Below are 14,844 nucleotides of genomic sequence, written 5' to 3'. Positions count from 1 at the left end.
ATTCCATGGCACTCTACTCATTTTGCTTCTCTTTCTCTTCATTCCATATGCCCACCTCATTCTTCTACTCCTCTGTTTAGCATATGCAATTCCATCAGTCCACCATTGGCAACTGTATTACTACACATTTCCCCTTCTTTTGACTCCACCAGCTCGGCCAGATCCACCAGCCAAATTTATGTCCATTTATCTTGGGCTTCCTTTTCCCACATCACCACAAGATCTCTGTAGTCTGTAGGGTCCTTGTGCCTCCACTGTTCCAGCTCATACCATCTCTGATCTGGACTCCTCCCTGAGATTTGCCATTCACCTATTCAGAAAATAATTCTCTCCTTCTACCAGTTCATCTAATATCCTTCCTTTGTCCTTATCATTACTATCCATCAGACAGTTACATAAGCTAATGTGCATCTTAAAAGGTATGGCAACCCCCACCCCCATCTTATTTCCCAATGGTAAACCTCCTTTTACCTATTTTTTTCCTCTCTCCCATGCCACTCCCTCCTCTATCTCTTCTTGCAGGTCTTCTAAATATTTGAGCCACTGAGAATTCAGTAAGTGTCGCAAAGATGCAAAGATATGTGTGGCCACCAAGCTGTGCAGAAGACAACAGGCTATATCTAGAGCAGTGCACAGAAGAATGAAGGAGTCACAGAGTAATGATGTGGGAGCAGGCATACATTATATTGCTAATGAGATGTTGGATATTAGACCAATGAAAAGCCTATTACCCTCCATAGCTGCCTTTATAAATGCCCCTATAAGTTGCCTCTCACCCCTGCTGGTCAGTGAAGTAGTGCTGCAATGGGTAAATGAATTTGCTAAAAACAATAAGACAGCTTGATAGTTATGCTACACTGCTTGGTTTTGCCTATCAAGTGTGCCTCTTCAGATTTCAGAGCACATACAGATATACACATTTATATAATATGCTCATACCTCTCAACCTCTTATTGCAAGAAATCTGGACAAAGCCCAACAAAATGGAGGGAAAAAGGCACAAAAATAGGAACATATTTTAAATATTGTTCTTATAAACTTAGAAAGTTGCTAGAGTAACAGGGGTTGTTTTAGCATACATTTTCCAAAGGATTTGAAGTCTGAAACTCAAATGTATGTCATTATTTATTGACTTTAATCCTAAGATCATCCAAGTGATTTGCAAAAAAAACCCACAAACTTTATGAGGAATAGACCAAAAATATGAGCCAAAAATCTGGACAGTTGAGCGGTATGATATATGTCACATCTGTACATATCAGCAGACACAGTTTGGGAAATAATATAAATACATGGTTAGATTCATAGGTGTATACTAGGCTGATGACCACTAGGGCCCTTATAAGGCTAGCCATGAATCCCAAATGAGACCCTCAAATTTGATTTATACAGGGGATGATTTACAGACTGTCCATGTCAATCAGAGACATAAGTGCCAGACCAGGGGTGAATTCGCTATTATCCAACCATTTGTCTAAGCTTCACTTAAATAGGGTTAGGGAGGAACTCTGCTTCACACAGATGAGGAGCCGGTTCCACTGGATGGGAATTCTGTAAGAAACATATCTGTCTTTCCATGTCCTATTTATGTCACAAGCAAAATTTAGGTCTTTTGATCTAGCAGTTCTGATGCTGTTTGTTTTGTGGATGTGCAAAAGGTTCATCAGAACTGGGTCCAGGGATGTCTTGTATGCCAGGCAAAGATCACCTGTCAGTTGTCTGTGTGATAGAGAGTAAAGAGATAGGGCTTTGAGGAGATCTGAGTAAGATATTTTGTTTACTCCCTGTATTCTTTTTCTAAGGATCATTTGTAAACATTCCAGTTGCTGCATGTGTCTGGTCAGTTACATACCAAAGAGGGCATTATACTCTATGATGGGTCAGATGAGGCTCGAGAAAAGTGGTACAATAACTTTTCCGGACCCAGATGTCTTGCCCTTACTTATAAGATGAGCAATACAGAATAATTTTCTACCTTGATCACATGTTGGTTGAGGACTACGTTACTATCTACATGAGTTTGGAGATCCCAAAATAGTGAATTAACTTTTAAGGGTGTTTTGTTGATGATGCAGAAGGATGTCTAACTTCCCAAAAGGTACTACAATGCATTTCTTGTCAATGATTGTTAAGCCATGGCTTTGGCACCAAACATCTGTCTGTGTTAGACCTTCCTGAAGAGAATTCAAAATGATCATTCAGGATGGAAGACAGGGTCACTGAGCTACAATTATACAGATCAAATTGTTGTCCTAGCCAGTAATATTATTTTCCCTAGTTTCATAGCACTGGAAAAATGAGTCTAAATATTAGCTAGGTAGGAGATATTTTTAAGAATGGAGTGAAGAAGGAAACGGTTATGAGCTGTTAAATTTACTAGGGCAAGAAGTATAACCTTGTGTGGTTCACATGGTTAATTACTAAGGGATTGAATTATTAAAGGCTGTGTATGAAAATACTTTCCTGCAGGAAAGGAAGAGAAAATGTACTCACACATGAGATAAAAGCATAAGTCTGAGAGACAAAGCAATTTAAATGGAGGCTAAATATTACTTGGTCTTGCATTGTGCCTTTGGGAAATACTGCAAAAAATGTTAAGAAACTAAGAATACATTTAACATGTGTGAATAATCTGTTCACTTTTCTCCATTGTAAGTGAGATTTGGGGATGTTTCAGCAATTCCTCAAAAGAAAATAATACAACAAAAGCCAATGACTCAGTCTAACTAAAACACTAGGAAAAGATTACTGGTTTAATAAATGAAATAAATTATAGTAATATGTAAAATGCAATGCCTATTCACAATCTGCAATTTTGCATAATAAATGGGCATTAACTTTGTTATGTAATTATCAAAGCGAAATATGAAAACAAATTATAGTCCAGAAAAGAGAGCAATAAAGACCTTCTAACTATCGTACCTCAGAAAAGGCACAAAAGAATATAACAAGTAAAATAAAAATAAAAAAGGCAACACTACTCATTTTATCGATATCCTGCACAGACTACTAAAATGGGTCAAATTGTACCCTAAGGAAAGGAATTTTTTTAGACCATTTATTAGGTGTCAGATCATTGCCTGTAAGTTTATCCTTTGATGTGTCACAGGAAAAAAAATTATGTCTGAGGTTTTACTTAGTTTTGATTTACGGCCATTAGTAGAGGTCCACTGTTAAATTACATTAAAATAACCCTTCAGCAAACACAAGGCAGAAGTTAAGGTTTGTCCAGTAGCAAATAGAGTTATATCATCTGTAAAAGCACTTACGCGAAATTTTTGCATGATGTTTAATTATGTCTACAATTACAGTAAACAATATTGATCCTAAAATGTACCCCCCATCTTTAAGAAGACCTCAAAAAGAAATTCTAATTTTTATTATATTTTGCCTAACCATAAAATATATCTGACAGAGAGTAGATGCCTTCACCCCCAAGTCTTGAAAATTTTGGATGATATGCTGATGTTTAACTGCAGCAAAAACTTTCATTTGGTCAAAGTACTATATATATATATATATATATATATATATATATATATATATATATATATATATGTGTGTGTGTGTGTGTGTGTGTGTGTGTGCGTGTGTGTTGTATGTGAATTGTGTGTGTGTGTGTGTGTGTGTGTGTGTGTGTTATATGCGAATTGTGTGTGTGTGTGTATATTGTATGTGAATTGTATGTGTGTGTGTGTGTGTGTGTGTGTGTGTGTGTGTGTGTGTGTGTGTGTGTGTGTGTGTGTACATATATATATATATATATATATATATATATATATATATATATATATATATATATATCTATATATGGGTCTAGGACACATGCTCGACTAACATATGTCCGAATCACAAAACATCGAATACACATACACAAAAGCACTTAACATCAAAAAGCACTTCCGTGTATGTGTAGTTCAAAAAAAAAAATCTACATTTCTGCAGAGGGGCTTTGCCCCCCTGCACCCCGCACACTCCCCCAACTTTATTATTCTCAGTCCGAGATCGCACTACAGTAGGGAAAAGGGAATTTTCTCTTACCCGCACTGTAGTCCAATCTACAAAACAGGCACACATACACGGAAACGCTTGTCGATGTTAAGTGCTTTCGTATATGTGTGTTCAATGTTTTGTGATTTGGACATATGCTAGTTGAGCATGTGTCCAGATCCCATATATATATATATATATATATATATATATATATATATATATATATATATATATATATATATATATATGTATATGTGTATTTTATATATATATATATATATATATATATATATATATATATATATATATATTTATTTATTTATTTATTTTACATTTGTTGACCTGGAGTGTCCAACTGAGCTATTGCCCTTTTTCAGCAGAGGACTGGGGAGAAAAGTTCAAACAATGTACAATACAATAACAATAGCAACTAGAGGTATTTAGGTAGTTACAAATTAAATATAGATTTTTGACAGGTAAGGCAGACCTCTAAAACAAAAGGATAATATGAATAAATGTATAGTAAGTTATAAGTTTTAGCCTACAAAGTTTAATAATGGAAGGTTTAGAAAGTAGAATATAGCAGATGCTCAGAAGATTACACAAAAAGTACAGGGAGCAGAGTAAAGCAAAAGCTATGGAGTTTACATAGAAAGCTTAGTGTGTAAGTAGTTCATGCTAAGTATTATGAATTAATTTAACAGTACTATAAGGTAGGTAGTGGTCAGGGAGGGTGCGTACAATGACAGGACAAGTGTTTTTTAAAGTGGTCTTTGGTTGCTAGCTTAAATTGTTTGGGGTGAGCAAGGGTCCTTATTTCAAGGAGGAGTTTGTTCCAAGTAATTGAGGGATGGTAGCTATGTAAGTTGCACCCCGTTTTGGATTTGGGTTTATAAATTTTTAATAGGTCTTGGGTTGAACTTTGGAGAAGCCTGTTGGGGGAGTAGTGAGAAATGAGAGGGGATAGAACATGGGAAGAAATCAGGCTGATATAGAATGGAGTGTATAATTTGGAGTTGGGATTGTAGGAACAGGTGAGGTAGTTCCAGCCAATTCAGATATTTTAGGGAGAGACAGTGGTGAGATTTATATGCTTGTTGAGCTGCAAGTTTGGCTATTTTGTGGTAGGTATATTCTAATTTTGTAAGTAGAGAGGAGTTCAGATTTGTAAGTATTTGAGAACAAAAAGTTAAGCAGGGTAAGAAAAATCCTAGCTTCAGTACTGAGGAATTTATTGCTTCTGTACAGGAGTCCGAGCTTTTTGTTGTTTTTTTTTTATACAATTGCTAATGTGTAGATTGAATTTTATTTGGTCGTCAATGGTAATGCCAAGCAGTTTTATGCTAGTTTTGACTTCTATAGGAGTATTATTTAGGGACCTTATGGAGAAGGAAAGTTTAATGTCGTTAGCAGATTTAGGCAGGAAGAGGAGCAGTTTTGTTTTCTTAGGGTTGAGGATGAGCTAGTTTTTAGTGAGCCATGTCTCTACTGAGTTAAAGGATGCCTGGGTATTTGTTAGGAGTTCTGCGGGAGAATTAGCAATAGTGATGACTGTAGAGTCATCTGCATATTGGACAATGTTAGAATGAGGACAAGAGGAGTGAAGTGAGTTTGTGAAGATATTAAATAGTAGAGGTCCAAGAACTGATCCTTGGGAGTCACCTGTTTTTACTGAGAAGGGGATAGATAGTGCAGAGTCCCATCTCACTAACTGCAGCCTATTAGAGAGATAGCTAGAGAACCATGCAACTGTATCAAAGGAGAAGTTTAGGCCTACAGGTTTGTTAAGTAGTAGAGAGTGAGAGACAGTGTCAAAAGCCTTTGAGAGGTCAAGGAATAGACAAGATATGAGTTTATGATCATCTTTGGCTAGGGAAATTGTGTTGAGAAATTATAGTAGAGATGTGGTTGTACTATGCTTGGGTCAAAAAACATACTGTGTTGGAGTGAGCAGTTTTTCCTGAGTGAGACAAAGCATAACTTGTTTGTGTATACATTTCTGGAGGACTTTAGAGAGAGCAAGGATAGTGATAGGTCTAAAATTAGATATTTCTGTAGTTACCTGCTTTATGAATAGGAAGAGTGTAGAATTGTTTCCAGGTGGATGGAACTTTTGACTCAAGAGATAGAGCGATTAATTAGTATAGATACAGGCATAGCAAGAATGTGTGCAGTGATCTGGAGAAAGTAAGAAGGGATATTGTCTGCTGATACAGAGCATGGTTTGAGCTTTGAGAGTAGTGTTTTGATATAGTTAGTGGGACAGGTCTGAGAGAGAAGGACTTTACTGAGTTCATAGTTGAGGGGGTATAGGGAGGTTTAAAGTGTTCTTGTTTGAGAGGTTGGGGTTGAATAGTTTGGAAATTTATTCAATACAATAGGTGTTGAAGGTGTTGGCAGTCTCAATGGGTGACTTGTCAGGACATGGATTTGGTGAGGTTGGGTTGCCTGGGTGTAGTATTTGGTTTATAGCATTCCAGAACTTTTTTGGATCAGATTTTAGTGTTTTTGGTGGATTATAATAAAAGTCTTTTTTTTCCTTTGTTGATAAGTTTTTTTTGTTTGAGTTCTAAGTTCTTTGTACTTTTGCAGGTCTGCTGGAAGTTTGGTTTGAATCCATATTTTCCATGTCCTATCTCTGGTTTTCATAAGGGTATGGGTGGTTTTAGTTAACCAGGGTGAAATGCTTGCTTTTATCTGTACTTTTCTGGGTGGTGCTAGAGAATTTAATATATTAAGGAAAGTGGAGTTGAAGGCATTTACAGCATCATCGAGTGGGAGCTGTGTAAGGAAATTCCAGTTAATTTTAGAGAGGGAGGTTTTAAAAGTGTCAGGGTTACAGTTGGAAAGTTTACGGCAGGTGATATGCCGGTATGGTTTAGAGAAACGGGTGGTATATTGGATCACTTTTATAGGAGAGTGGTCAGGGCATTTGGCAGAGTTTCTGGATTATGGTATTTGCTGGGATTAGAAACAAGTACCCAATCTATCAAGGTACTTGAATAATGGGAGGTATTAGTATGGGTAGGTTTAGAGATTAGTTCTGTGAATCCATGAAGATTTATGTGATGTACAGGGTTAGGATTGTTGAGGTTTTGCCAGTTTAATGTTTACGTCCCCAAGAATGATAATTTCATTAGTGAGATTTTGGAAGAGATAGGAGAGTATATTTTCCATAAGGTTAATGTTGTCCCCTGGTGGAATGTATATGGCTACTACTGTGATGGTAGTATAGTCACTATTTTAGGTTTTCTACAAGTATTTCAGCAGGAGCAAAGGCGAGAACTGGTTGTTTAGGAAGGGAGAGAGTGAGGCAATTTGAGTAGACTATAGTAACACCTCCTCCTTTTATCTTTAGGCGATCTTGGCAAAGTACATTATAGCCAGTGGGGAGAATGTTTTTGTCTTGGATTTGGGGTTTAAGCCTAGTTTCAGTTATAAAGATAATGTCTGAGGTATGAAGAGATACCCATGCATAAAACTTGCTTAGTTTGTTAAGCATACTTCAAGTATTAATGGAATAGAAGGAAAGTTTGTTATTAGGTATGGGTGGTTGATTAGAATTGGGAGTGATATTTTGTGGAGTGGTGGCTTTAGTAGTAGGACCAGGGTTTGGATGAATGTCACCTGATAAGAGTATCGTCCTTGGGCAGTAGTAAGATTTAATTTTTTGTGGGTAGTTGTTTAGGCATTTTGTCTTGTATTTAGATGTAAGAAGGTTGGCTGGAGGGATTTTAATGTTAAAGTATAGTGTGCTCATTGGAAGGACAGATGCAGAGATGACTATGGTTTGCTGAGGGCAAGGAAAGTAGTTTGAGTGGCTATTGGTGGGGGCTTTATAGATAGGGGTTAAGAGTGTGAGAGGTGGTGTAATATATTGTAGGAGGAGCAGTGGAGGTAGAAGTGTGACAGAAATAATTATGTATGGCATGTTTAGAGAGGGGGAGAGGGCTATACTAGGGTGAGGAGGTTAAGAGTATATGGAGGGATTATAGAAAGTGGTAGGGGTGGGAGATATTGGAACAGAGGTGTAGTAGAAATCGGTTGTGATAAGTTGAGGTAGGTTAAGAGCATTGCTGTGGGTGTTAGCTAGGATACAGGAAGGGGAGGAGTTGAAGGGAGGGAGGAAATAGTGGTTAGGTATAAAGGAAATTATATGGAGGTGGGCGGAAATGGGGGAGGGAAAAGACCGAAGTGAGCCCAAGCGTAGTGAGTGCGAATGAAGCTGGGCTACACCTGGGACAGAAGAATAGTGTGAGAAAAACAATCAACCAGAACAATCCAGTTTAAGGGAAGATTTCAGACAGAGTTAAGGGCAAATTGGAAAGGTGGAATCTAAAGAAAAATGATCCTTTCTTGCCTAATCTCTTTATGTTTTAGTTTGATAGCTGTTTTTGTATGTTGGTCTTTGTTTTTATAAAAACGGGAGCTTCAGGTTGCTGTGAGGGAGGAAAATAATGTAATTATGCCAGGTAGTTAAGGAAAGGGACATACAATACAATAAGATTCAGTATAGTAGTGTTGTAACAAGAGTGATAAAGATGGTGACAGGGATTTAATTAACACAGTAAAAAGTTAACAGACAGTGGGTGAGCTGGGAGGGAAGGTAAGGCCAGAAAAATGGAGCCTATGGTTCTTGATAACGTGCTCACAATAGGTAGATTATCCTACTGATACAAGTAGCTACAGAGAAAACAGGTAGAGTAGTTAGATGTCCATTACAGATTAACTTTAGGTATTTGCATACTTAGTTTTAGTCTTTTTAGGTAAACTTGCCTTGCACTCTGTTTATATATATGTGTGTGTGTGTGTGTGTGTGTGTGTGTGTGTGTGTGTGTGTGTGTGTGTGTGTGTGTGTGTGTGTTACACACACACACACACACACACACACACACACACACACATATATATGGGTCTAGGACTATTCACTGAAAGCACATTTCACTGAAAGTCAAATGACTGTGCACAAATCACTGAAAGCTCAATTCACTGAAACACATTTCACTGAAAGTTATATATGAACTTTTCCCCACTGTTGTGCAACCCTGGAGTTAGTATATTTTGGATATATATTAAGTTCAGAAAAGAGTAATTTATTGGAATTGCAAGTATCCATGTATATAGTTCAAATTATTTACCCCTTACTATATATATTAACTTCAGGGTTGCACAACAGTGGGGAAAAGGCCATATATAACTTTTAGTGAAATGTGTTTCAGTTAATTGTGTTTTCACTGAATTGAGCTTTCAATGAATTGTGCACAGTCAAATGTGTTTCAGTGAAATGTGCTCTCAGTGAATAGTCCTAGACCCATATATATATATATATATATATATATATATATATATATATATATATATATATATATATGTATATGTATATAAAACTTGGGGATCCTATTCTTTTGTCCCGACCACTGTATTTCAGACTTTGTATTGTAGTCACCCAGGCTGAGCCTGACATTGATCTGCTGTGATTAGCGATCTACCCTGGTAAACTAATGCACACAAAAACACAAACAGAGAAAAATGCATTCATACATACATACATGCTTAAATAAAATGGGCCCTTACCAGCCTCAGTAAGAAGCTGAGATCCCTCATAAAATCCTCTAAAACTAGTTACGAAAATAAAATTGCCAAAGATTCCAAAGACAACCACAAGGCATTCTATAACTATGTCAAGAATCTAAATGGCAATGCTCAGATCTGCTCTGAACAACAACAAGATGGCATTAAATATACTGATCCCAAGGATATTCTCACTATCCTGGCAGATCAATTCAGTGCCAACTTCACCCCCCTCTCACCCCAAAAATGGCCCATCTCAATACCGGAAGATTGCCAAATTCCGGTAATAATGGCCACACGGGTAAAAAATGCACTCTCCAAAGCTAAGAATACAGCATCCATGGGACCAGATGACATCCTGGGCTGTGGACTACATGAACTACAAAATGAACTGGCACCTTACCTAAATGTCATGTTTAATCATACCCTCACCTTAGGCTTGTGTCCACTGAGTGGTGCACAGCTACAGTTATCCCACTCCACAAGGGGGGATTCACCTTTGATCCCAGGAACTACTGCCTCATCAGTCTGATGAGCCTGATATGCAAGGCCATGGAATGTATTATCATGGAACTTACAAACAAAGACATTGGCAATGTTAAAACACTGGACCCACCCAGTTTGGGTTCGTGAAGGGTCGATCTTGTCTCCTGAACCTGATTGACTTCTTTGAATCAGTCTCCAGAGCCGTGGATGAGGGTAAGGCAGTCCACACAGCCTATCTGGACCTCGCCAAGGCCTTTGACACCATCCCCCACTCTGGAATCATAGATAAACTTACTAAGCTAGGCATTAATGTATACGTCACTCGATGGGTTGCCAACTGGCTTACTGACAGAACCCACACTGTAAAAGTAGCTGACTCCAAATCCAGCTCCAGACAAGTGACAAGTGGAGTACCTCAGGGTTCAGTCCTGGGACCTCTATTGTTTGGCATCTACTTCTCTGAAGTACAGGCCAACGCTAAGGGACTCTGGCTAACAAAGTTCACAGTTGACTGCAAACTGGGAGCCATTACTGAATCCCCAAATGATGTGGATACTCTACAAAAGGGCCTTACAGAAACAGATGCTTGGTGCCAGAGCCATGGACTCAATGCCAAGAAATGTATAGTAATCCCCTTTGGGAAAAAAACATGTATCCATGAATTATCACATAGGTGGCAGTACACTAAACACCGAAAGTGTAATAAGAGACTTAGGGACACAGGTGGGCAGTGGTCTCACCTTCAATAACCACATTGCCACAACAGTCAGGAAATCCTTCTATGTGGCACACCTCATCACTAAGGGATTTTCATCTAGAAAAAAGGAGGTCATTGTCCCACTGTACTCATCCCTCATTAGACCCATTATAGAATACAACACCCCATTTGGTATGTACCTCTCAAGACATCTGCAACAACTGGAAAGGCTGCAGAAATACCTCACTAAAACAATCACCAGCCTAAAGTAGATGCCCTATCCTGACCACCTTAAAAATCTCCAGCTATACTCTGTCACATATCGTCTACTCCAAGGTGATCTCTGCTTAACATACAAGGCTAGGTCAAACCCAGAGCTGTTGGGCATGCTACACTTAAAGAAATCCCAATGCCTCAGAGGGATCTAAACCTTGTCATCACAATAAACAAAACATGCTGGAGGGATAGCTTCCTGACCCAGAGACTCCCCAGACTCTGGAATAGACTGCCCATACATGTCAAGCAGAGCACCTCTTTGGCCCTCTTCAAAAGAAACCTTGATGATTGGATGGGAGAAAGGAAATTCAGCCCTGGGATCACGTCAGTCACCCTGCTAGACAGGGGTCCAGGGAAGTAAATAGTGTGGGAAGAAATAGCCAGGGAATTGTTATGGCTAGGCTTGTATAGGCCCAAGGGCCGATAGCCTAGTACCAACCTATGAACCTATGAACCTTACTGGAGAATCTAAATATTGGATGGAGTTTTGAAATTGCACCCAGTTTGTATTCATCAAGAAATGTGGTTAGCCATAGACCTTTGACTTCTGCTTTTATAGAAATAGATGCTAAAGAGGAGTGGGACCAGGAAAAATCCTTGTAGGATACAATTTATGATGTACTTTTAAGCAGAGGAAGCATGTCCGTCCTTAACACTAAGGTCTATCAGTATATCAGGTAGCTTCCAATGGACTACATAAATGATAATGTTGAGCTGAGTGAGTTTATCAGTAATACCTGTGTGGAAATGGTATTGAGGGCCTTGGCTGGCTCAAGGCAAGCAGTACAGGCAGACTAACCCATATTCAAAGCACTGGTAGTCCTTTCAAAGAAGACAGTTAAATTGATCTGGCACAATTATCTCTTCACAAATCTGAATTATTTAGGGTCAAGTAATTGAAGACCTTCTATTGTTTTACAAATGGGATGTCTTCCTTCTAATCATAAACCATTTAATTAAATACCCACTCATCTGTGCTAATACATCACCCTGAGACTCTTGTTGAATGTATGTACTCATCAAGTTTATATATACATTGAAAGTTTGAGGACACTGGTGGCTTCACTCTGGTAGCTCTGTCTTCTCTTATATACAGTACATGATATATCTAAGCTACCAAGTCTACCAAAGCAGTGTGTGTGTGTGTGTGTGTGTGTGTGTGTGTGTGTGTGTGTGTGTGTGTGTGTGTATGTTTGTGTGCACCCATGCTGATATATATGCATCAGCATATCTGTGACTATTTAACATTTGTGGCTGGGGCTTGTCAGGTACTGTGCCCATAAGATTTGGAGAGAGTGGTTGACATTATGGTGTTGTTTGGGTTCTGTGTGTGTGTGTGTGTGTGTGTGTGTGTGTGTGTGTGTGTGTGTGTGTGTGTGTGTGTGTGTGTGTGTGTGTGTGTGTGTGTGTGTGTAGGCAAAGGATCCAGTGTGTGCTCCAAAGCATACCATGTGTTTGGATTTTTTTTTTTTGGTGGAAAGACTAACCAAAAGATAGCAGCATTTATTCAGAAAGGAGTTGCAGTGTATGACATCAAAAGCAAGTGTACATGTGTAATAGTTCATCTTGAGACTCTTGTTGAATATATATACTCATCAAGTTTATATACAGATTGAATATTTGAGGACACAGGTGGCGTCACTGTGGTAGATCTGTCTTCTCTTATATACAGTACATTATATATCTAAGCTACCAAGTCTACCAAAGCAGTTTGTGGCTGTGTGTGTGTGTGTGTGTGTGTGTGTGTGTGTGTGTGTGTGTGTGTGTGTGTGTGTGTGTGTGTGTGTGTGTGTGTGTGTGCGCCCATGTGCATTTATGTACAGGTAGGAAAAGTAGCACATATTTGAAAGTGCATACTAGCGTATATGCTACATGTATTTACTCTGCTTAATGTGTACTACTTGAAAGGTGTGAGAAGCCTGTCTTGAGTGAAACAGGTGTTTATGCAGGTCTCTTTCTCAAGCAGAACTTAGCTTGAAGTAAGTGAGATCTCACACTTGGGGGATGGGGTGCTTGTATCCTCCTTAAATGGTGGGGAGAGGGGCTTTCCTCACAAGTTAAAAGTGTGTTGCTGTGTGTTATTGTATAACAAACTGTGTGGATACTGAAAGATGTAAGGAACAAACATGTATATGTTGGTGTTTGTGCATATTCTTGTGTGCTTAGTTGATCATTAGAAAGCTGCTCAACCACTGTGCTGTAATGATGCATGTTTTTGATGAGATGATGGTTGAGTCACTTGCTCTTTATACAAATGACCTAATCCTAGAAATGATATTAGTAAGGCTAATAGGTCTAAAATTGCCAAGGTCATTTGTGGGGAAACCCTTGCGTAGAGGTATTACAGTTGTAGAGACGTAACCTGAGTAGAGTCATAGGTTAAAGAGGGTAAGAAGAATGTTGCTTGTCATGCTTAGCACCTCTGAAGAGGCAAGCAGTGATGCAGTCCGGACACAGAGTTAGTGTTCTTGTTTTTGGATAGTTCAGAAAGGATCTGACCCAAAGAAATGTTGATGGGATAGTTTAGAGATTGATGTGGGAACGGTGAGGTGAGTAGACACTTACAATTAGAACTGCATTTGTCATTACAAAGATGCCAAATTTAAAACTACCTGTACTGATTGTGGCAGTGTAAGTATGTCAAATTCAGCACTGAGTTGCATTTAAATCCTTAAGTGTAGAATGGCATTCTTAGGTGCATTATGTACCTGAGTGTTAACAGTATAATTTTGTGGAAGCTTTTTTTTCTGAAAATGGTTACATTGGAGGCTGATTTTTTGGCTGATGTATGTGTATACCAAATGTAGGGTTTTAAAGGCATTTGGCAAAAAAGCAATCTGGCCATTGCATAATACTTAACTTCTATAAGGGATAGATATATAATACCATTTCACAGAAAATGTTCTATTTCACCAGAATAGGAATTTTTATATCAGAAGAAACATATGATGGCCAAAACTCATTGCACTGATAAGGTTTAGGTGGTAGAGTCAAATTCAGTTCCGAGCTTCATTTATATCCCTACCCATCTTAGGTGTACTGCATTCCAGATCCTTCAAGTATAATTCATTTAAAGTTTTACTAAGTTTTACTAAGAACTTTCAAAGATAGAGTGATTATGACCTCATATACATAGGTACTGAATTTAGAGTTCTACATGAATTTCACAGTGAATCATATGTGGGTTCCACAGGCACAGAGGCCATGTCCACTGCATGGTTAGGGGATCTGATCTGCACAGTCACTGTATCCAGCACTGACATAAGCTCACAGAACATGCCAGCTGTTCACACCTTCATTGTCAGAGTCATCTGGATAATAGGAACATAGCAACATACTAGGGAACTGATCATGGAGACCATGAGATGCCTGGCCATAAGACTATTAAGTACTTGAAAATGGTGACAATAACTTTTAAACTTGCCAACCAGGCAAGATTAAAAGTTCTTGTCACCCATTTTAAGTTCTTAATAGTCTTAATAATACTTCATTTGTGAAGACACAAAAACATGATACCCAGTATAAGTATTACACTCACCTGTACTTTATTCCCATTGCAGAAATAATAGATACATCAAACAGTGTTACCACTGAAAAAGACAGAACTTACATCATGCAGATGTAGTGCCCAGGAAGCGTGCAGTCCTGATGTTCCTGATTAACAGGAAATAAATGTCTGACATGCTCTACACTACACAGATCAGAAGTAAGCTGTTCTCAGTGCAGTAGTGAAACACACTTGCAGCATCGCCAATGTGGCATACCACAGATCAACATCTAGGTCTAACCTACCACTGTAGGAAAGTGATGAATCTAGTCCC

Source organism: Protopterus annectens, chromosome 4.part0 (assembly GCF_019279795.1).
Source record: "Protopterus annectens isolate FY-2018-M chromosome 4.part0, PAN1.0, whole genome shotgun sequence".
Taxonomy (NCBI): Eukaryota; Metazoa; Chordata; order Ceratodontiformes; family Protopteridae; genus Protopterus; species Protopterus annectens.
This window is presented reverse-complemented; position numbering follows the sequence as displayed.